The following is a 22241-nucleotide window of genomic DNA, read 5'->3' as shown; positions in this document are numbered from 1 at the left end:
GGAACAATAATGGAAGCTGTTTAAAGTTGCTGACAATTGTGTGCTTTTCTTCTCAGGTTTTTGAACCAAAAAAACACAGTTCTCCCAAACACAAACCTGAAGATAAAGGGTAGGTATTAGTTTTTACAAAAGAAGTCATTTGTCTTTAAGTTGTTGATGTGATTGTGATGAACATGTGGTAGAAAATACCATACGTGTAATATCATTTATAACAAAATTATCTTATTTATAAATCTTATGGTTCCTCTCTACCTCTAAATGTTACTCAAAGCTCTGTTATACTCTGTATCATAAAGTTCATCAGTTTATCAATTTTATCATGTTTCAGAGATTCATCCACAGCTCAGCCTGGACAGGTATTAAGGCAGATTATGGCAGCCTGATGTTCTTTGCTTTCAGTGTGTTGTTTCAGACATTTTCATTTGTTTTTCAGATAGTAATATCTGACACTGAGGATCTGGATCCACCTGAAACAAATCCAGTCAGGAGTACTTGCTACGGGTAAGTAAAAAAACAACAGTGATTCACTTAATTTTAATATTAATTTATTGATAACATGGGAAAGATATTTGCATTTGTAAGATGTTCAACATATTCTGAAACCTGTGACATGTTGGTAAAATTCACTGATGATGCTGCTGTTTTGGAAGAAGGAATTGACACAGGTGGGCCGAGACGAGAGTTTTTAACTCTACTGATGAAACATCTGAAAGACCGGCCCATTTCTGATGGACCAGAAGGACATCAGTTCTTGGTGTACAATGCAAATGGTATGAACAGGGTTAGATGTAAACAACACTAATGGTTAATGATCATTAACTTTATATATCACATAACATACACTTTGTTGCTTTAACTATTTTTCAAAAACATGTTTCATTTCAATACATTATAGTGTATAATACGTGATAAGTTTTAATTTTACAACATAAATCCATGAACAGCTGTCAGGGAGGATGAATACTACCTGGCAGGAAAGATGATTGTGGTGTCAGCGGTGCATGGAGGTCCGGGGCCGCATTTCCTGTCACAACATCTTGTACATTATCTTTCGGGCCAACAGTTGATTCAATCACTGATGAAGAAATAGGGAAAGCTTTGAAAGAGGTGAGAATACGCTATGGTGTGGTAGGACAGAGTATTATGTTGTTCCTGCAGTCTGTTTTATCACATACACAGAATTGGCTTTATTCACTGTTTGTATGTCAGAATTAAATCTTGTGTTGTGGAATAAAAAGTAAGCAAGAAGACACAGTACATCGTGTACATAGTTATTGATATGAGTGTTTGTGTCCCTTTTTGTGTCTTTCAGATTGAGAATGTTTCTTCAGTGGATGCTCTGCGAGAATGCATCATGAGACGCAGCACAATGTTACAGACAGCAGGCTGTCTGAGACGTGTTGCTCCTGTTGAAGAAAAGAAAGAAATCGTGTCAGACTCCCTCCGATGGTACATTATTGACCGCATCCCATCTGTAATTGACAGGTAAGATCTTATTTGTAATGATGTGATTTTTATTTTTTTGTATTTAAGGTATTTTAGTTTGAAATGCCTCATCATCCCCCTCTGTGGTTTATTAAGAATGTATATTTTTTAGCTCTGAGTCAGTGTGTCAGAATGTGTGCCTTAGTTTAGTATAATTGCTGTGTGATGTCTGTCTCCCCTTCCTCTGTCTTATGCCAATCAAAAGGTGCTCATGTCATTCCAGTCTTGTGTTTGTGTGCGTAATTCTTGCAGTCTGTAGAGTAACAATTACCCTGCCAAGTGCAAAGCAAGACACAGAGTTCCTCTTTAAATCAGTAATGTTCAACACACAACCATTTTTACTCATTTCTATATGTTTGGGTGGATAGTCATTTTAGAAAACATTGAAGTTTCTTTAGGTCATTTAAATGTGAAACAATGTTTGTGGTGACTTTTTAGATTCAAAGATGGTCTTTCAGCTCTTCAGTTTCTGACTGCACTGCAGCAACAGCCCACTTTGCTGGCCCCTGTCCTGTGCCACTCTGAAAAGCCACTCACTGGTCTGGAACTTGAGACTCTTCAAACCTGACCTCAGTCCATCAGGAAGTAACAGGAGACTTAAAGAAAGTCAAACTTTGGGCTACTGGGCGGACTGTGTCTTTTATTGTGAAGGTTTGTAAATCACATTTTTTTTTTTTATAATTTGTTGAGAAAATACATTGCCAAGATGTAACTGAAGGTTTTTCTTTGCAGAAGGTCAGGCTGCTGTGTCTCTGGAGGATGTTTTGATGTTTGCAGCTGGGCTGACTTCACCTCCCTCATCCGGATTGGAACCATCGCCAAGAATAGAGTTCCTGGATGACTCTCCATTCCCAGTTCCCAATACATGTTCAAACACATTGAAATTAGCACTCCTAGATTCACACACTGTGACTTGTAACTGTAACTTGTAATTGGTAACTGGATCACCCCTCGAGACCAGACTCCGAAAAGGTGTTTTTTTTTGTTTTTTTTTCCTCACAGTTAAGATTTTCACCGTTAAGTTTTAGACAAAACAAATTATTTCAAGATGTTTTGTATTCCATACTTACAAAAATATAAGACTCATTACTTTGCGATAATTTTTATCAATTGATTTCAAACTCAGGAAAAATGAAGCTGTGACACTTGGTGTTCAGACAGACTGCAGTGTTCCACCACTCCAAATCAGATTTCATAGCTTGTCATTCACTTTTCCTTGTGATGTTTCCAAATGATTCTGGTACTTGTTCATCTGAAGAAATTAAACAATGGGAATGCAAATGTTATGTTTACAAACAATAAAAAAAAAATGCTAATATTTCCTTCTGATTGCATCTGTGATAGATTGGTTATGAGTTTTTTTTAAAACAAAAAGATTGCATGTTTTTCAATCATGGCAATATTTGATTCAATTCTGTGTTACTGGTCTAATACCAAATCACAGCACAGTCATCTCATGGCTCTTGACATGTATATTAAAAAAATTAATTAATTTAATAAATAAATTAATTAATAGAAATAGGACAGAAACCCCAATGAGTAAGCACTTGATAATGCAGGAAGGGAAAATTCCCTTTGTCACTGACTCACAGCTGAGCAGTTTCTTTCAGCTTCATGTACAGTTCTGTTGCAGACTCCCAGTTCTCTGGCTTCTGTAGTTGTTTGTGCTCCATAACAAAGTCAAAGTCCTCCTGCATGTTTGAGTCCCCACATGGAGCTATTGACAGGCTCGCCTCTGGAACAGCATCCAAATCAGCTGGTTCAATCTCAAATCCAGTCTGTGGAGCCAAATCTGTGTTAGATACAATAAATAACATTTATATTATTTATTTACATTTCAGCAATAAAATAATAATAATAAAACAAACATGGAAATATCCATCCATCACCAATATTACCTGTGTGGTCAGCAGTACAGTTCATTGGACATGACGCTGTTCTGGAAGTGTGAATCCTGTGACTGTTCCACAGTCTCACACACTCATCCAACATCACCATAGCAACATCTCAGAAGGCACTGATGCTCATGGCTCCCGTTGAAGTATCCAGCAAACAACTCCATCCAGAACTGAGACCTGTAGAAATGGATAGAATCGGAAGTAAATATATATTATTAGTAGAAGTGGGACTCCATTAAAAAAAATCAAATTCATTAAAGGTTTTGTAATGAATGAATTGAAATGAACACGTTAAAGTCCCAGCCTCAATTATTATATATGTTCAGAGGAGTTAATCTGTGACAGAACATAAAGATAAAAATCAAATGAAAGGTCAGTCATAATAAAATGACTTCATGAAGGCCACTTACCTTCCCCTTCTAAATATGGCCCACCAGGATTCAACACGCTGCTTATTCGTGGATGAGCCATACATGTGGCTGGACGGCCCAGAGCAGCAGTCATCATGATGGAGGCGTAGGGGAGACTGAATGGCAGCCATAATGCCATTCTCCGTGCCACAATCAGTCCTCAGTCTCATGAGAGGAGATTCTCAGCGATCACTGTTGGCTTCTTGTTATTTGTCGGTCCACATTGGAGCCACAGCACTTTAGGTGAAAAAATCCATCCATGCGTCCTGAGAGAGCCAGTTTATCAGAACCATCTGCATGCCACATACAGTTCGCTCCCATTGAGTAGCAGCTTCTTCTTAGAAACCTTCTGCGTGCTCTCTCATTCATCACATCATCTCTCTTCACTCGAAGATTGGACTTTTGTCTGAGTACCTGCCACATCGTCCGATAGCCAAACAGTTGTCCAGGTCCACGAAGTTCCAACCTGATGGCGTTTGGAGAGGAATCATCCTTTTAAGAGTCCGCAGGCTGATGTTTGCACCGTGTAAACTTCACATCATGCTTCAGTAGATCAGGTGCTGCTACCTCCGGATCTGTATATAATGGGAGTGTTTTCCCTCTCTGAGCTTTTAAATCAGCTCCATGTGGCGCCATCAATCCATGTTTATCTGCTAAAATAACAAAAAGATATCATTCATTTCACACACACACATATTGACTTCCATATTTTACAGATATATCCACACACGTACCTGGACCTGTTTCCTTTCGGCCCACAGTTCTTTTGACTTTGACTTTCTGTCCTCCATGAATTGTTTATATGATGTTCATGGTTGTTCTGCTGGAATGAACGGAGTTCCGCATCAAAACAGAAAGTTAGCAGCAGCTAAAACAATCAGCAACAATTGTGCATTTAGCATAACTGTAAGCCTAAAATAGAAAAACTAAAAACTAGCAACGCATACTAACTAAACGCGTTGCTATTCCGCGAAGACAACGTTTGGCTGCTAAATGAAACGGTGCACTTTAATTCACTGCATGTCTGACAGCGGCTTCAGCTAGTTAGCGCGATGCTACACTTAGCTTGTTTAGCATTTTCCGGCTGTTTATTAGATGTCTCCTGTGCGCGTGCTCCTTCCGTCTGGTCCGTTCATCAACGTTAAACATTCTACAGATCGTCTGCACGGAAAACACAACCGCGTAAATTGGCTCAAGTTGTTTCCACAAAACGGCCAAAACATCATTTACTCCATGCTGCCATAAACTTTCACTCTGCAAAGTTTTCCCGGCACACAAACCGACACAAACTTTTTGAGCTCACAGTCAATCTTCTTCTGGATCACTTCCGGCATTTGGTACATTCCCCTTCCGGAGGATTCTGTCGTTTGGAAATTTGTTTCTCAACTTGTTAATTTGTTTTCTAAAATTTAAGTTTGTTTTGTCCGTGGGAAAAGTGTTTTTAATATGTAATTTTAGTGAATAAAATGTAAAAATGTTTCCCCAACATGTAAATTAGTTTGACGCTTTGTAAAAGTGTTTGGCACTTTGTAATTTAGTTTTGCACTTACCGGCCACCGTATCAAACAGAGCAGGAACACTAAAGTAAGGGGCGGGGGGTGAAAACGACAGGAGGGTTAAAGAGCAGATTCTCTCTGAGGGGACGGATGTTGCCACAATACACAGTGTGTGTGCCATCACATGTGGAAGATGTGTGCAGACTGAAGCCTTGGTCTGCCACCAGCTCAGAGGGGCTGCACTTCTACTGACCACCAGGGGGCTCCACTGGTTGTTTCACAAAGTCACAGTGTGTTGGAGTCTATCAGGGTATTTTCCAAGCAGCACTGTGTTTCTAACATCTGGATGTTGGTAAAGAGTTACTCTGCATTGGCCGGGAATCTCGTGGCAGGCGATAATTCTACCACTGAACCACCAATGCTTATTTAATGGTTTTTACCATGACGTCATGAATCTCCAGTCATCAGCAGCCTTCAACACTTCCTGCATTTTATAACGTGGCAGCTAACCCGATCAGGGAGAGTCTTATTTTTTTCTGTTTTTCTCACAAAAGTGTCACTCCTCAATATGGACACATGAAGTCATCACACAACTTGCATAATTTATTCGGCAACATCTTAACTTTTGTTGTAATTTCTGTATTTATATACAACAATGTATTTACATTAAAGCTGATATCTTTCTATAATAATCCATCATGGACTGCTGGACACTTTCATATCAGTAAATCCAGCGTGTTTTAAAGAAGTTCAGAGTGTTTCAGAGTTTCTGACATGATACAGACAGACAGATCCAACAAAGTATTTAAATGAACTGAGAGCTCAGACCAGCAGAGAGAGAGCACACACACACACACACACACACAGCGGACGAGGTGCGCGATCCCAAAAATGAGCGAAAGCTGGAAAAGAATAATTTTAATAAGTAGAAGGGAAAATAGACATCTCAGCATGTGGGAGGAACAAACTGTGAATTGACAGTTTTGATTTTTATTTCAATTTAATGCCACTTATTATTCTAATAACAGTTGATGTTTCACTTCATCGTTCACGAGATGAAGCGTATGCTTCTTTGTGCGCATGCGCCTTTCCGTGTGAATCGAACACTAAAGAATGTTACGTATTCGTTGTTATTGCGTGGGAGAGCGATGAAGGACAGGAAATGCCTTTGATCTCCAGTGACGTCACACAGTCACGTTGTGGAATGAGTAAACAGTTGTTGATGTTGTCAGTGAAACATTCATTCATCCTCAGAGTCATCTGCTTCTACCGATCTCCATTTTCATTTCCAACCACTCAGAGAGACAAGAACACACACAGACACACTCTGACTAACCAAACCATTCCAGGAACAATCAGGATGATTCTGGCTCAGGGTGTGACAGGTCCGGGGTTCAAATCCCAGATGAGCCCTTTGTCAGCTGTTGTAAGAAGTGAAAAAGCCTCCTAAATGTGGAGGGAGGCCGACTCTGTCAGAGAGCAGTGTGCATTCTAGCTTCCTTTAGCTGTCAGCCTCTGATCATCAACTCTTCAGCTTCTATGACTTCAACAATTCCTTCTGAATGCAGTCTGAGGCAGTGATTGTGAAACTTTCATTCAGACAGAGATCCCACATTCAGAAGAAAACAGCCACACACAAACAAAGTCATCATGAACAGCCTACATGGAGCCTAAATGAAAAGAAGCAGGAACTGAAGTGTGAAAATAATGATGAACAAAGTGTCACACAGAGAGGCTGCAGCCTGGTGTGGACTATAACGTCAGAAAATGGATCAGTCTGTGACACGGAGCACTAAAGTTGGAAGGCTGAGTTCAGCTTCAGCTTCTTTCATGTTCTCCCTGTGAAAGAAAGAAGGTGAACATGAGCTTGATATGAGAACACAGCAGTGTGCATCATGGTGCTCATGTTCATATAGAAAGAAGGAGGAAAAGCAGCAGCTCTGGTTTGCTGTTTCACTCCCTTTCCCTCCCCGCTATGAGCTGTCACTCACCCACAGCACATACTGTAGACTGGTTCACAGTCAGACTCATGATTCATGACTCATTGGTTCAGAGTGGAACTCATGAGTCCCAGTTCAGCAGCAGCACATTCACACACTGAGCTGAGAGTCTGCTGCACACTGACTGTATGATAATCACAATATCAATCAATTAATAAATAATCCAATCAAATAACCAATCACTCAATCAGTCAATCATGCAATTGTTTAAACTTTATTTATAGAGAACTTTTCAAAGTTACACATTACAAAATAAGAAGAATCCACTAAGATACAGAGACATTCGGATCAAAACAGGATGTTATTTTTGTCTCCCAAAAATAATTGAGTCAATGAAATAAAAATTGTCCTTCAGAAGTTAAACTGCTGCAGTGTCCTCCGAGTTCTGCCTTTCAGCATCACGTTATTCATTGACATTTTTTTTGCCACATGTGGATGAAAATAAGAACTATTGTAATTAAGAAAGAAATTGAAAAAATTGGCTTCATTTTTATGTAGGGAAGAAAGGGCCAATTTAAATCAGTGCTGACTAACAGTCATGTGTTTTACAAGAAAATATTTTATCTTTTATACAAAATGCTTGTAGAATTGTCCCCAAAGCAGCCCAAAACATTGTGAATATAAACTGTGTGAAATTAAAAAGTCATTTTCAAATGAGTGAAAATCAATTTTAAAAAGTTTAAATGTTTCAAACCTGAAGAGGATTTTCCCTCATAAATATAAAGCTGTCTGCAGGTCAGAGTCACCACAACTGTAACATCATATTAATCTGAGAGCAGAAATAAAACATGAGTCTGACCTCAGAGTCTCCAGTCTACAGTGAGGACTCTTCAGAAAACCACACAGATCCTTCAGTCCTGAAACCTGCAGGTCGCTCCAACTGACAACTGAAATGTGGATAAAAATAAGAGTTATTTGAAAATTTTAGAGTCCCTCCTATGGGAAGACTAAGTGCCAAGTAAAAAGGAAAATAATTTTTTGGAAATATGGCGGCCTCTGATAGATTACCTGCCTTGGGATATAATTGTAACGATTCAGAGGTGAAAGGGCATATTGGATTAGACGGTCCCAGACCAAATCAATTGATGCTGAGGGAGGTTATTTATTGTGTCAGGCCACATATTATTTCATCTGGTGATATGTTGCTGTTTTTTTCTTTTTTAAGTGTTGAGGTTTTTTGTGCCACAGTTTTTTCTGTTCCATATTTCTTAACTCTTATTATAATTTTCTATTTCAGTTAATTTTTACTTTCGCCCCCCTGACATAGACCACTGTTTATCGGTGAATGTTTACATGTTTTGGTGTAACGTAAGTTCAGAAATTAAAATAAAGTCTAATTATTAAAAAAAATATTCAAGATCAGAAAAATTCTTTTCAAAAAACATATTTACATTTTATGAAGGGAAGAAAGGGCCAATTCAAAAGTTTAATCTGTGCCGACTGACAGTGACATGTTTCACAACAAAATGACATCTTTTATCGAGTAATGCTTCTAGAAATGTCCCCAAAGCAGCCCAAAGGGTCCAGAAGAAGCTGAACCTAAACCCCAGGTGGAGTTTGGAGGAGCTGGCTGAGAGGAGAGGAGGACTTGAGGAGTCTCTGGGATCATGGTGGACTGGACTCTGTTCTCAGACCAGTTCTGATTCCTCTGTCAGTCTCTGCTGGATGAAGCTCTCCTCTCCACCTCCCAGGAACATGGTCCAGAGTCTGGACAAGCTGCTGCTGCAACATCTGGATCATCAGGAAGCAGCTGATCCTCCATCAACACACCTTCCTCTTCACTTCCACCTGTGGAGAGAAGAAGAGAGCAGATCCATCAGTGTTTCCTGACTCTGTCCATCAGCTGTCAGTCAGTGATGCAGATCCAGCATAAAGACCTGCAGGGACTTCAGTCCTGTTCAGTCCAGATGTGCAGCAGCTGCTTCCTCTCAGCTCATGTTAACGTGTTGGAGTGAACACACTGAGCTGGAAACTCACAGACCTCAAGTCTGCTGACTCAGCACATTTCTCTGAGTCCACAGTGGAGATAAAGAGCTGAGTCACTTTACTGATGATTTACTGAAGGTCCATTTAAACTGAGAGACTCAGACAGACAGACAGACAGACAGACAGACAGGATTCTGGTCTGCAGAAAGACCAGATGGTGACAGTGTGATGAAAGAAGATCAGTGATGTGCAGCTTTCTGTCAGACTGATCTCAGAGCTGTGACAGATGAACCTGATCAGAGAACAAACAGTCTCAGCTCAGATCTGACAGTTTGATGGACGAGGACCAGAATCTGAACATCTCTGAGTTCTTCAGCTGGAATCTGCTTCATTTTATGGTCACATGATCACATGATCATGACTCTGACTGATCTGATTGGCTGACTGTTTTCTCTCTGTCTTTCTGTCTAATTCTGAAATCTGTTTCTGTTCTCCTCTCACAGCTTCACTGAGGATTTTGAATGTTCACAGGAAAAACTCAGTCTTTGCTCTGATACTGGTACTCTGATACGACTGATATATTTAAACAATATTACTGAACCATGAACTGAGTCTAACTCTACTACTACTCTATCGTGCGAAAAATACGGTATTTTTTAAAACCATTTAACAGTTTAAATGTTAAAAACCTGAAGAGGATTTTCCCTCATAAATATAAACCTGTCTGCAGGTCAGAGTCACCACAACTGTAACATCATATTAATGTGAGAACAGAAATAAAACATGAGTCTGACCTCAGAGTCTCCAGTCTACAGTGAGGACTCTTCAGAAAACCACACAGATCCTTCAGTCCTGAATCCTGCAGGCTGTTCTCACTCAGGTCCAGTTCTCTGAGATTGGAGGGGTTGGACTTCAGAGCTGAGACCAGAGAAGAACAGATGATCTCTGACAAACTGGAGCCTATCAACCTGAGTAAAGAATAAAAGATGTGACTTTCGGAGACAAAGTTCCTGCTTAAAAGTGTTTTGTCATCTGTTCAGAGAGAATTATGTTTTAGTGAAGGGACTCATGTGGTAGCTGATTTTATTTCCAAGGTTTGGGAAATGTGGCAAAAAAAAAATGTTGATAATTTTGTTTAAAATGTACCATTATGACTTGAGTAAAGGACAATAATGTATTTGTTTGTTTATATTCAAATACATGAAAGTTGATGTTGTTACAGCTGCCACTATATGAATAAATGCTTTTCTTATAAACCCATGTGGGTTGGACATTTTTATGAAATAACACAAATAAATTAATGAAATGAACCACAAACTAAAATCTGCATATGAACAAAAAAATATTCATCAATATATGACATCCCCTTTCATATATACAACATTGATTGATAAACTGTGTGAAATTTCAATGTCATTTTTAAATGAATAAAAATCTGTTTTCTAAAAGTAAGTTTCAAACCATTTAATAGTTTAAATGTTAAAAACCTGAAGAGGATTTTCCCTCATAAATATAAACCTGTCTGCAGGTCAGAGTCACCACAACTGTAACATCATATTAATCTGAGAGCAGAAATAAAACATGAGTCTGACCTCAGAGTCTCCAGTCTGCAGTGAGGACTCTCCAGAAAACCACACAGATCCTTCAGTCCTGAATCCTGCAGGTCGTTGTGACTCAGGTCCAGTTCTCTGAGATGGGAGGGGTTGGACTTCAGAGATGAGACCAGAAAAGAACAGCTGATCTCTGACAAACTGCAGTTCTCCAACCTGAGTAAAGAATAAAAGATGTGACTTTAGGAGACAAAGTTCCTGCTTGAAAGCGTTCAATGTTTCATCATTTGTTCAGAGCGAATTATGTTTCAGTGAAGGGACTCATGTGGTAGCTGATTTTATTTGCCACGTGTGGGAAAAGTGGCAAAAAAAAGAAAAAAATGTTGATCATATTGTTTAAAATGTACCATTATGACTTGAGTAAAGGACAATAAAGATTGATTGATAAACTGTGTGCAATTAAAATGTCTTTTCAAAATAATATAAATCTGTTTTCTAAAAGTTACTTTCTAACCATTTAAAAGCTTAAATGTTAAAAACCTGAAGAGGATTTTCCCTCATAAATATAAACCTGTCTGCAGGTCAGAGTCACCACAACTGTAACATCATATTAATCTGAGAACAGAAATAAAACATGAGTCTGACCTCAGAGTCTCCAGTCTACAGTGAGGACGCTTCAGAAAACCACACAGATCCTTCAGTCCTAAACCCTGCAGGTCATTGTTGTGACTCAGGTCCAGTTCTCTGAGATGGGAGGGGTTGGACTTCAGAGCTGAGCCCAGAGCGGAACAGCTGATCTCTGACAAAGTGCAGCCCCACAACCTGAGTAAAGAATAAAAGATGTGACTTTAGGAGACAAAGTTCCTGCTTGAAAGTGTTCACAAGTTCTCTCATAGTTGAAGTGTACCTGTGATGAAAATTACAGACCTCTCTCATCTTTCTAAGTAGGAGAACTTGCACAATCAGTGCCTGACTAAAAATACTTTTTTGCCACATTGTACATGAGTGATTTATCTGATATTTTCATTTATAAATGATGTTGTGATATTACAGATATTATAAACAAACTGTTCCTAAAGCAGAGAGATAAACGGTCTCTGGATGTTTGGAGGAAGCCAAAATGAAGAACCTACTGTCTTAATAAGAACACTTACAGTGTGGAAGCTTACATTAAGAATAAGTGAACTAAAAGACAAAGATCATTATGGACAGTTGTGTTCAGGAACACTTCCATTAGTCCCAGAAACAGGGAGCTTTAATGCCACACCTGAGGAAGACCGGATTTGTTCACGATGCAAACTGGATGAAGTAGAAAGTCAGATCCATTTTTTGTTTTGTTGTTCTGCATACGAGCACCTCAGAGGTGTTTTTGTTGGCAAAATGGTTTGTATTTATGTTTATTTCTTTAATTTGGATGATTCTGAGAAACATGAGTTCCTTTTTTGCAAAGAGACTCATGTGGTAGCTGATTTTATTTCCAAGGCGGAGGACACACAGCTAAATGTTTTGTTTGGCTATTTGTTGTGTTTAAAATATGATGTGACATTATTACTTGAGAAAAGGATAATAATGTATCTGTGTATGTTTATATGCAGATATGAGTTTATGGTGTTACAACAGCCACTGTATGATTAAATACATGTCTTATAAACACATGTGGGTTGGACATTTTTATGAAATGTAATGGTAATTTCAGTCCCTTACATTTGATCTACTTGGGATACCCCACTTCCCTTTTCCTCACCAGGATGTCAGATCCTTTGGGGCAGACCAGAGGGTGTGAAAACACACCTTTGGTTTGGGGGCGTTCCTCCAGTATAAATGTTTAGCTCTCCCCATTTCTGGTGTCTTTCTTCATTTTTACAACTTGTGTGTTACACAACAGAAATGACACACAAATGTGTCTACAGTAGCGGACAAACAATGATCAGTGGAACTCCTCTAATGGGCTGTTGTCACAAGGAGCTTTGTGAACACTCCTACAGAGGTTAAATACCTGGGTCCAACTCCACTGTCTGTCAGACTAGTGAGGACTGATGAACTGATGAAGCCCCTGAGATAAGAGGCCAAACATCTTCTTAGACAAACCTAAGTGCATTTGCTTTTGATTCGACATGCAAATAAATATTACATAACTATAAATATAGAACATGATAAACAGTGTGAAATTAAAATGTCATTTTCAAATGAATAAAAATCTGTTTTCCAAAGGGACCGTATTTTGTGGACCATAAGGCGCATGATAAAACATATAAAGTGAAGCACAATACGCACCGGTTTTACAAAAAGTGGTGGAGGTCAGCGTACTGCGTTCTGTTCTCTGATTGGTTTATCGTTGCCAGCAATAGCTAACACCTGAAGTGAGTGTGATGTTGGAACAACGTTGTCTCTCAACATTTGATTGTAACTGGATTATGATATAGATTTGAAAATTGGGTTTACATTAAAAACCTAATGCTGGCTTGACGTCTATTTATAGTAAGGTAACATTGACTAAATATTTGATGATGGTTGCTTGCCAGCACTACATAATTAGTTATCTCACGTTGTCTGAAGTACAGTACATCCCATATCCAACCAAGGACCAATGGTAACACAACGTCCCTGTGTCAGCTGGGAATGCGCCGACAATCCATCAAGCAGAGCGGCTTCGTCAAACTAAAACCTTTTGACAGACTTTTGAGCGAAGTGTACCACATAAAATTGGTTCAAGATCGGTAAGCACAACAAGAATTCATACATAAGGCAAACCAGATTAGATGGCGTACTGCTGATTTTTGACAAAATGTAAGGATTTTAAGTGCGCCTTATCGTGCAAAAAATACGTTATTTTCAAACCATTTAACAGTTTAAATGTTAAAAACCCGAAGAGGATTTTCCCTCATAAATATAAACCTGTCTGCAGGTCAGAATCACCACAACTGTAACATCATATTAATCTGAGAGCAGAAATAAAACATGAGTCTGACCTCAGAGTCTCCAGTCTACAGTGAGGACTCTTCAGAAAACCACACAGATCCTTCAGTCCTGAATCCTTCAGGTTGTTCACACTCAGATCCAGTTCTCTGAGATGGGAGGGGTTGGACTTCAGAGCTGAGACCAGAGAAGAACAGCTGATCTCTGACAAACTGCAGTTCTCCAACCTGAGTAAAGAATAATAGATGTGACTTTAGGAGACAAAGTTCCTGCTTGAAAGTGTTCAATGTTTCATCATCTGTTCAGAGCTGAAGGTTTAGAAAGCAGAAGTTTAGAAAATGAAAGTCAAACAGCTGAACCAACAGGAAGCAGCTTCACAACAGTCAAATACAAACAGTGACAAGATTTAATGAGAAAATTAAACAACACTGTAAAGAACCTGAACTGACTCAAACTGTTAACATTGTGATTTGAACACATCAGAAATAACCAAACAGCAGAGTCAGCCAAACTTTATTTCTATCTCTGATTCTGCCACATATGAACTCCTGTATAACAATCTGAGCTCTGGCAGGTAAGTCCACTCTAAAACCAGTCAAACAGTCTACAAACAAGCTGCAGAAGTTCTAGACAGAAAATAACTAACTAACTCATCATTAATGATATATTTGAAGAAACATCAACAGTTGAATGTGGAAATCATACTTAAAAATTCTGAATCTACTCTGATCGATGTTGTGTACTCGTAGAGTAAATCCAAGCACTGGCTGTTATAAATGCAGCAATTGTCACAATTACAGCCACAATAATCGCAAACGACAGATTAAATTCTAACAGAATTTATTCCCAGCAATAATTATTCAAAATAACATCACTCTGGATAAATGGCTGTTACAGTTTGATTATCCAATGACACACATCAGCTACTAAACTATAACGGGTAACACACATGTAATAAGAAAGGGTTAGTAATATGGATAGCCTAAGTGATAGTGATAGCTATAGTGGTAACAATGGTAACATCATGCGCAGCAACACTAATAAATAGCGTTAGCAATAATAATAACAATAGCACAGCAACAGCAACCTTGATCGCACCAGTCTATCTATGGATCTTGAGGGTGTGTGTGCGTGTGTATGTGCGTGTGGGGAGCAGAGAGGATGAGCGTGTGAGCGTGTGTGTGTGTGTGTGTGTGTGTGTGTGTGTGTGTGTGTGTGTGTGTGTGTGTGTGTGTGTGTGTGTGTCAGACGATGCTTCTGCTGTCTGGGGATTCTGTGAATATTCTCTTTGTAATACTCAGCATCATAGAGCTATTGGTTATCTTACAGCAGTACACAGATTGACCTCAGTGTTGGCTCTTCATGGTGATTTGGGTTGGGAGCCCTCGAGTATCAGACATAAGAGACAAATGTTCCAGCTGTGGAACAGATCTGTGAAGCTGCCTGATCATAGAATTACTAAAAAGATATTTCATTCTGACACTTTGCATCACCATCCCTGGGCCAGTGAGCTGAAATTAATATTCTATATGAGTGATTTCTCTGATATTTTCATTCATAAATGATGTGATATTACAGATATTATAAACAAACTGTTCCTAAAGCACAGAGATAAACGGTCTCTGGATGTTTGGAGGAAGCCAAAATGAAGAACCTACTGTCTTAATAAGAACACTGACAGTGTGGAACCTTACATTAAGAATAAGTTAACTAAAAGACAAAGATCATTATGGACAGTTGTGTTCAGGAACACTTCCATTAGTCCCAGAAACAGGGAGCTTTAATGCCACACCTGAGGAAGACCGGATTTGTTCACTATGCAAACTGGATGAAGTAGAAAGTCAGATCCATTTTTTGTTTTGTTGTTCTGCGTATGAGCACCTCAGAGGTATTTTTGTTGGCAACATGGTTTATATTTATATTGATTTCTTTGATTTGGATGATTCTGAGAAACATCAGTTCCTTTTTTGCAAAGAGACTCATGTGGTAGCTGATTTTATTTCCAAGGCGGAGGACACACAGCTAAATGTTTTGTTTGGTTATTTGTTGTGTTTAAAATACTATGTAACATTATGACTTCCAAAAATGATAATAATGTATTTATGTATGTTTATATACAGCTATGAGTTTATGTTGTTACAACAGCCACAGTATGATTAAATACATGACATTTTTATATAATGACACACAAATAAATAACTGAATGAAATGAACCCCACACTAAAATCTGCATATTAACATAGAAATATTCATTAATGGACAATGTCCCCTTTCAGAAATACAACACTGATTGATAATTGTGTCCAATTCCAATGTCATTTTCAAATAGTAAAACCTGAAGAGGATTTTCCCTCATAAATATAAACCTGTCTGCAGGTCAGAGTCACCACAACTGTAACATCATATGAATCTGAGAGCAGAAATAAAACATCAGTCTGACCTCAGAGTCTCCAGTCTGCAGTGAGGACTCTTCATAAAACCAAACAGATCCTTCAGGTCTGAATCCTTCAGGTTGTTCCAACTCAGGTCCAGTTTTCTGAGATGGGAGGGGTTGGACTTCAGAGCTGAGACCAGAGAAGAACAGCTGATCTCTGACAATCTGGAGTTGTTCAACCTGAGTAAAGAATAATAATATTTCATCACCATCCCTGGGCCAGTGAGCTGAAATTAATATTCTATACGAGTGATTTATCTGATATTTTCATTCATAAATGATGTTGTGATATTACAGATATTATAAACAAACTGTTGCTAAAGCAGAGAGATAAACGGTCTCTGGATGTTTGGAGGAAGCCAAAATGAAGAACCTACTGTTGTATAAAGAACTCTGTTATGACCTTTGATCATTTATATTTATTGCTGTTTGCTCTCCTTGTTCTCAGGGTGGAGTGCACTCTGTGTGTGTGTCCCATTTCCTGTTCAGGTGTAGAGGTGGGATTGGCTGGTTCTACTCTTTAAAAGGGAAGTTCTCCTGTACTGGGGTGACTCCTCCTCCTCCTGCTCCTGCTTCCAGCTCTGGATCATGCTGGGCTGTGCTGCATTGTGATTTGGGTTAAACAATTTTTGTTTTTTGTTTTGATTTTTACATGTGTAGTTTTGTTTTACTTGTTTATGTTACATACATGTTACAAATAGCAGCCTTAGTAGCTGTCATAGCTTTAGGGGAAGGAATGTGTTTTTGTCAATCTATTTCATCGTCAGAGAGGTAGGGTTGTTTTTTTTATTTATTTTTCTTCAGGTTATATTTTTCAAACCTTACTTGACTATGATTAAAACTCAGATAAACAACAACAGAACAAAAAGCATAAAAAAAACCCCCAAAAACTGGCAAGTTAACAAATGAGTGGCAACTGTGAACTGGTGGAAGGAAAAAGCTACTGACACAAACAGTGAGGAGAACAACAGAGAGGAGTGAGAATGAGGGGAACAAAGAAAAGCTGTCCAGGTTCATTCAACTCTGCCTGCTAATCAAAGAGATGTTGGGAAAATAAGAAAGCAGTAACACGAGGAAGAGAACCAGCTGGATTCACTGGAGGTTTGGAAACCCATGGCCTGAGGAGTGGTGATGATCCCAGGAGTACCAAGGAGGAAAAAGGTGCCTGTATACTGGGACTCCATACCTGCCTGGAGGAGCCCCACAACAGAGCTAACACAGTCCATCACTGTCCCCTCAACCATTTAACACACTGATGGGTGTGTGTGTCCCATTTTCTGTTCAGGTGTAGAGGTGTGAATGGCTGGTTCTCCTCTTTAAAAGGGAAGTTCTCCTGTACTGAAGTGACTCCTCCTCCTTCCTGCTCCCTGCTCTGGATCATGCTAGCTTGTGCTGTATTTTGTTTTGGGTTAAACAACTGTTCTTTCTTTTTGTTTTGGAATTTGTTTTCATGAACCTTTTCTCCTGTTTCATTATTAGGGAGGTAAACTTGCAGTTTTTCTTTTTTTGTCAGGCCTCAACAACACCAGAACAACACAACAGCTGAACCACAAACACACTGATTAAACTAAAGACAGATTTATACAAACACAGTATAGTGATGCATTGATTCTGCTCTGTGTTCAACCAGGTTCATTCATCCACAGAGCATCATATCAGCAGTCCACTCAACCTCTGGTGTCTTTGAGCCCCTTAAACATTTTCCTGAATGAGAACTCCATCATCACAACTGTGACAGATGCCAAAAGCAGCAGAAAGGTTGTTGTTTTTTTCTGATTTTACCTGAACATTCATAAAAAAGAAAAAAAAAAGAAAACTTGATTGCTGACCTGAGAGCTTCCAGCTCACAGTGTGGACTCTTCAGTCCAACAGACAGAAGCTTCACTCCTGAATCCTGCAGGTTGTTGTTACTCAGGTCCAGATCTCTCAGACTAGAGGACTGGGAGCTGAGGACTGAGGACAGAGCTTCACAGCTTCTGTCTGAGAGGTTACAGCCACTCAGTCTGAAGAGGAATCACAGAAAAATCGATTTCGACACTCGATATTTAAGGAACATATTAGTAATTAATAGAAAACAGTTACACATGAACCTGAGTCTGTTCAGTTGACAATAGGAACTGTGAAGTTGAGCAGAGAGCAGCTGCACTCCTGAATCCTGCAGGTTGTTGTTACTCAGGTCCAGATCTCTCAGACTAGAGGACTGGGAGCTGAGGACTGAGGACAGAGCTTCACAGCTTCTGTCTGAGAGGTTACAGCTACTCAATCTGAGGAGGAATTAACATAAAATGAAAAAAAAAAAAAGCGCACTCGGTATTACAGGAATATCACGTTAAATATTAATACAGTTATAAACTAACCTGAGTCCTTTCAGCTCACAGTGTGGACTCTTCAGTCCAACAGACAGCAGCTTCACTCCTGAATGCTGCAGGTTGTTGTTACTCAGGTCCAGATCTCTCAGACTAGAGGACTGGGAGCTGAGGACTGAGGACAGAGCTTCACAGCTTCTGTCTGAGAGGTTACAGCCACTCAGTCTGAGGAGGAATCAGAAAAACAAGAGAAAACAATCACAAAAATGTGTTGTTAATCTTTAGCTAATAAAAATATCTTTAGTTTATCTGGATGGATTTATTTGCACATACAGAACTTTTTTGGAGGCTTTGACCACTGGCAGCAGCCTCAGAAGAGCCTCCTCTGAAGCAGAGTATTTCTTCAGGTCAAACACGTCCAGATCTTTTTCTGATGACAGTAAGATGAAGACCAGAGCTGACCATTGAGCAGGAGACAGTTTATCTGTGGAGAGACGTCCTGATCTCAGGGACTGTTGGATCTCCTCCACCAGAGAACCATCATTCAGTTCATTCAGACAGTGAAACAGGTTGATACTTTTCTCTGGAGACAGATTCTCACTGATCTTCTTCTTGATGTACTGGACTGTTTCCTGATTGGTCTCTGAGCTACTTCCTGTCTGTGTCACCAGGCCTCGTAGGAGAGTTTGGTTGGTCTGCAGTGAAAGATCCAGAAGGAACCGGAGGAACAAGTCCAGGTGTCCATGTGGACTCTGTAAGGCCTCATCCACAGCACTCTGGTAGAGATGTGTTGTTTTCAATTCAGTCCTTATTTGTTTAGAGTTTCCAGTTGTTGGTTGTTTTTCTGACATCAGACTGACTCCAGAGTTGATGAAGGTCAGATGGACATGAAGAGCAGCCAGAAACTCCTGAACACTCAGATGGACGAAGCAGAAGACCTTGTCCTGGTACAGCCCTGTCTCCTCTTTGAAGATCTGTGTCAACACTCCGGAGTAAACTGATGCTGCTCTGATATCGATGCCACACTCTGTCAGGTCTGATTCATAGAAGATCAGGTTTCCTTTCTGCAGCTGCTCAAAAGCCACTTTTCCCAGAGACTCAATCATCTTCCTGGTCTCTGGACTCCAGTGTGGATCTGACTCAGCTCCTCCGTCGTACTTGACCTTCTTCACTTTGGACTGAACCACCAGGAAGTGGATGTACATCTCAGTCAGGGTCTTGGGCAGCTCTCCTCCCTCTCTGGTCTTCAACACCTCCTCCAGAACTGTAGCAGTGATCCAGCAGAAGACTGGGATGTGGCACATGATGTGGAGGCTTCGTGAGGTCTTGATGTGGGAGATGATCCTGCTGGCCTGCTCCTCATGTCTGAACCTCTTCCTGAAGTACTCCTCCTTCTGCAGGTCATTGAACCCTCTGACCTCTGTCACCATGTCAACACACTGAGGAGGGATCTGATTGGCTGCTGCAGGTCGTGTGGTTATCCAGAGGCGAGCAGAGGGAAGCAGTTTCCCCCTGATGAGGTTTGTCAGCAGCACGTCCACTGAGGTGGACTCTGTAGGATCAGTCAGGACCTCAGTGTTGTGGAAGTCCAGAGGAAGTCGACACTCATCCAGACCGTCAAAGATGAACACAAGCTGGAAGTGATCAAAGCTGCACATTCCTGCTTCTTTGGTTTCAGTGAAGAAGAGATGAACAAGTTCCACCAAGCTGAACTTCTTCTCTTTCAGCACATTCAGCTCTCTGAAGGTGAAGGGGAATGTGAACTCTATGTCCTGGTTGGCTTTGTCTTCAGCCCAGTCCAGAGTGAACATCTGTGTTAAGACGGTTTTCCCAATGCCAGCCACTCCCTTTGTCATCACTGTTCTGATTGGTTGGTCTCTTCCAGGTGGGGGTTTAAAGATGTCTTCTTGTCTGATGCTTGTTTCTGCTCTGTCCTGTTTCCTGGATGCTGTTTCAATCTGTCTGACCTCATGTTCCTCATTGACCTCTCCAGTCCCTCCCTCTGTGTAGATCTGATTCAGAAGGGTTGGGTTTCCTGCTTTAGAGATCCCCTCAAACACACACTGGAACTTCTTCTTCAGAGTAGATTTGAGTTTATGTCGACAAAATGGCGCATTAAATTCTGAATGGGCAAAATGAAAATATCATCAAAGAGTAAATTACAAGGTTGATGTTTACTTTTCTTCAGGAGTAAGAATTTGATTATTTCTCTCCGTCTCCTGATACTTTAGTAAATGTCTAATTGACCCATCATGTTAAATCCTCTTACTGCTCTGCAGACAGTCAGCCAGCTCCTCCTGCTTCATCCTCCTCAGGAAGTTCACTGTGATCTTCAGAAATGCCTCTCTGCTCCTCCTCTGCTCTTCATCCACCTCATCATCCTCATTCTTGATGAATTGTGGGTAATCTGGACTCAGACTCCTTTTCATTTTCTTCAGCTCGTTCTTCACAAAACAGACGATGTTCTCCTCCAGCAGCTGGAACACAATAACATTCTGTGTAAAGTTCACTCTCAGTATAAACTGATGGATCATCAGTCAGCAGAGTTCAACTTTAGCTGCTGCTGTATCATCTGCTGCCACGTCTCTTTCCAGAGCTACACAGAAAGATTCAGCCCTGCTGACTTCACTAAACTAACTTCACTGGTGTAACTTACTAAGTTTGACTTTAGATTCTGACAACACAGAGATCCTGATCATCACATGAAGACCAAACTAATACAGCCCTTCAACACATCAACTAAGGAAGTGAAAATTCAGGGTCTGTCTCCAACAGACCCTATTCATACAGAACATATCTGTTGAGGCTGATGGATTATTGCTCTGTGGTGAACTACAACTCCCAGTCCTCTCCCACTCTCTCCCACCCCAAACCTGTTCAATCCCAATTCAACTCCTGTCTGTCACAGAGTAAAGCTCTACTGGTCTAAAGAGTGCAGCTTCAAACTAAAGTCTTTGTTGGTGTCTGTTGTAGTCACTGGATGAACATTTACACACCATAAATATGGAGTCCAGGTCTGTGTGATGATGTTTGTCAGACTGAATTCTGAGGAGAAAAGACACAAACACACAGTTTGTTCCAGGAGTTTTCTATGAACACCAGAGAAACTGATAGACAAGCTTTGATACCTTTAATGAGTCAAACAACAACAAATGATCAACTTTTACCTTTTTTCTTTGATAAAGTCATCCATAGACCGATCACTCTTCATGGACACACAGCTCAGTTCAGGAGAATCTGGTCTTGACTTCCGGTAGCTGGTAGAAACAGAGTTGACAGTAAAATAATTAACAATGAATAAAGTGGGCAGAAAATTATCAGTTTAAAATAAATCAGCCAAGTCCAGCTTTTATTTGCATAGCCACAAATCAGCCAGAATATTTTATTGTGCAATGTTTTTATTGTTGTTGTTCATTTTAATTTGACTGTTTGGATGTTTTTCATTTGACTCAAGTGAAGTATTTTGCATAAAGTATTATTGACATCTGCAAGTCAAATAATAATAATAATAATAAATATATCTCTCCATGCAGGCAGCACAGCAGCATTATGGTTAGTGCTGTTGCTCCACAAGAGCCATGTCCGAAGGTCTGAATGTGAGAGTGGCAGATTGTCTGTCTCTGTCTGTATCTGTGTGTTGGCCCTGTGATGGACTGGTGAATATGACTGAACGAATCTCCACGTCCTGGTTGAGCTCCCAGTGGAGAGAAGGACAAAAAAAAAAAAAAAAAACTGAAGCAGTAAAAAATGTAAGTGACAGTGAGAATGAATGATGATGGAGCAGTGATCTGAGTGCTGAGCTCTGACAGATGGACAGTTA

Source organism: Echeneis naucrates, chromosome 2, assembly GCF_900963305.1.
Source record: "Echeneis naucrates chromosome 2, fEcheNa1.1, whole genome shotgun sequence".
Classification (NCBI taxonomy): domain Eukaryota; kingdom Metazoa; phylum Chordata; class Actinopteri; order Carangiformes; family Echeneidae; genus Echeneis; species Echeneis naucrates.
This window is presented reverse-complemented; position numbering follows the sequence as displayed.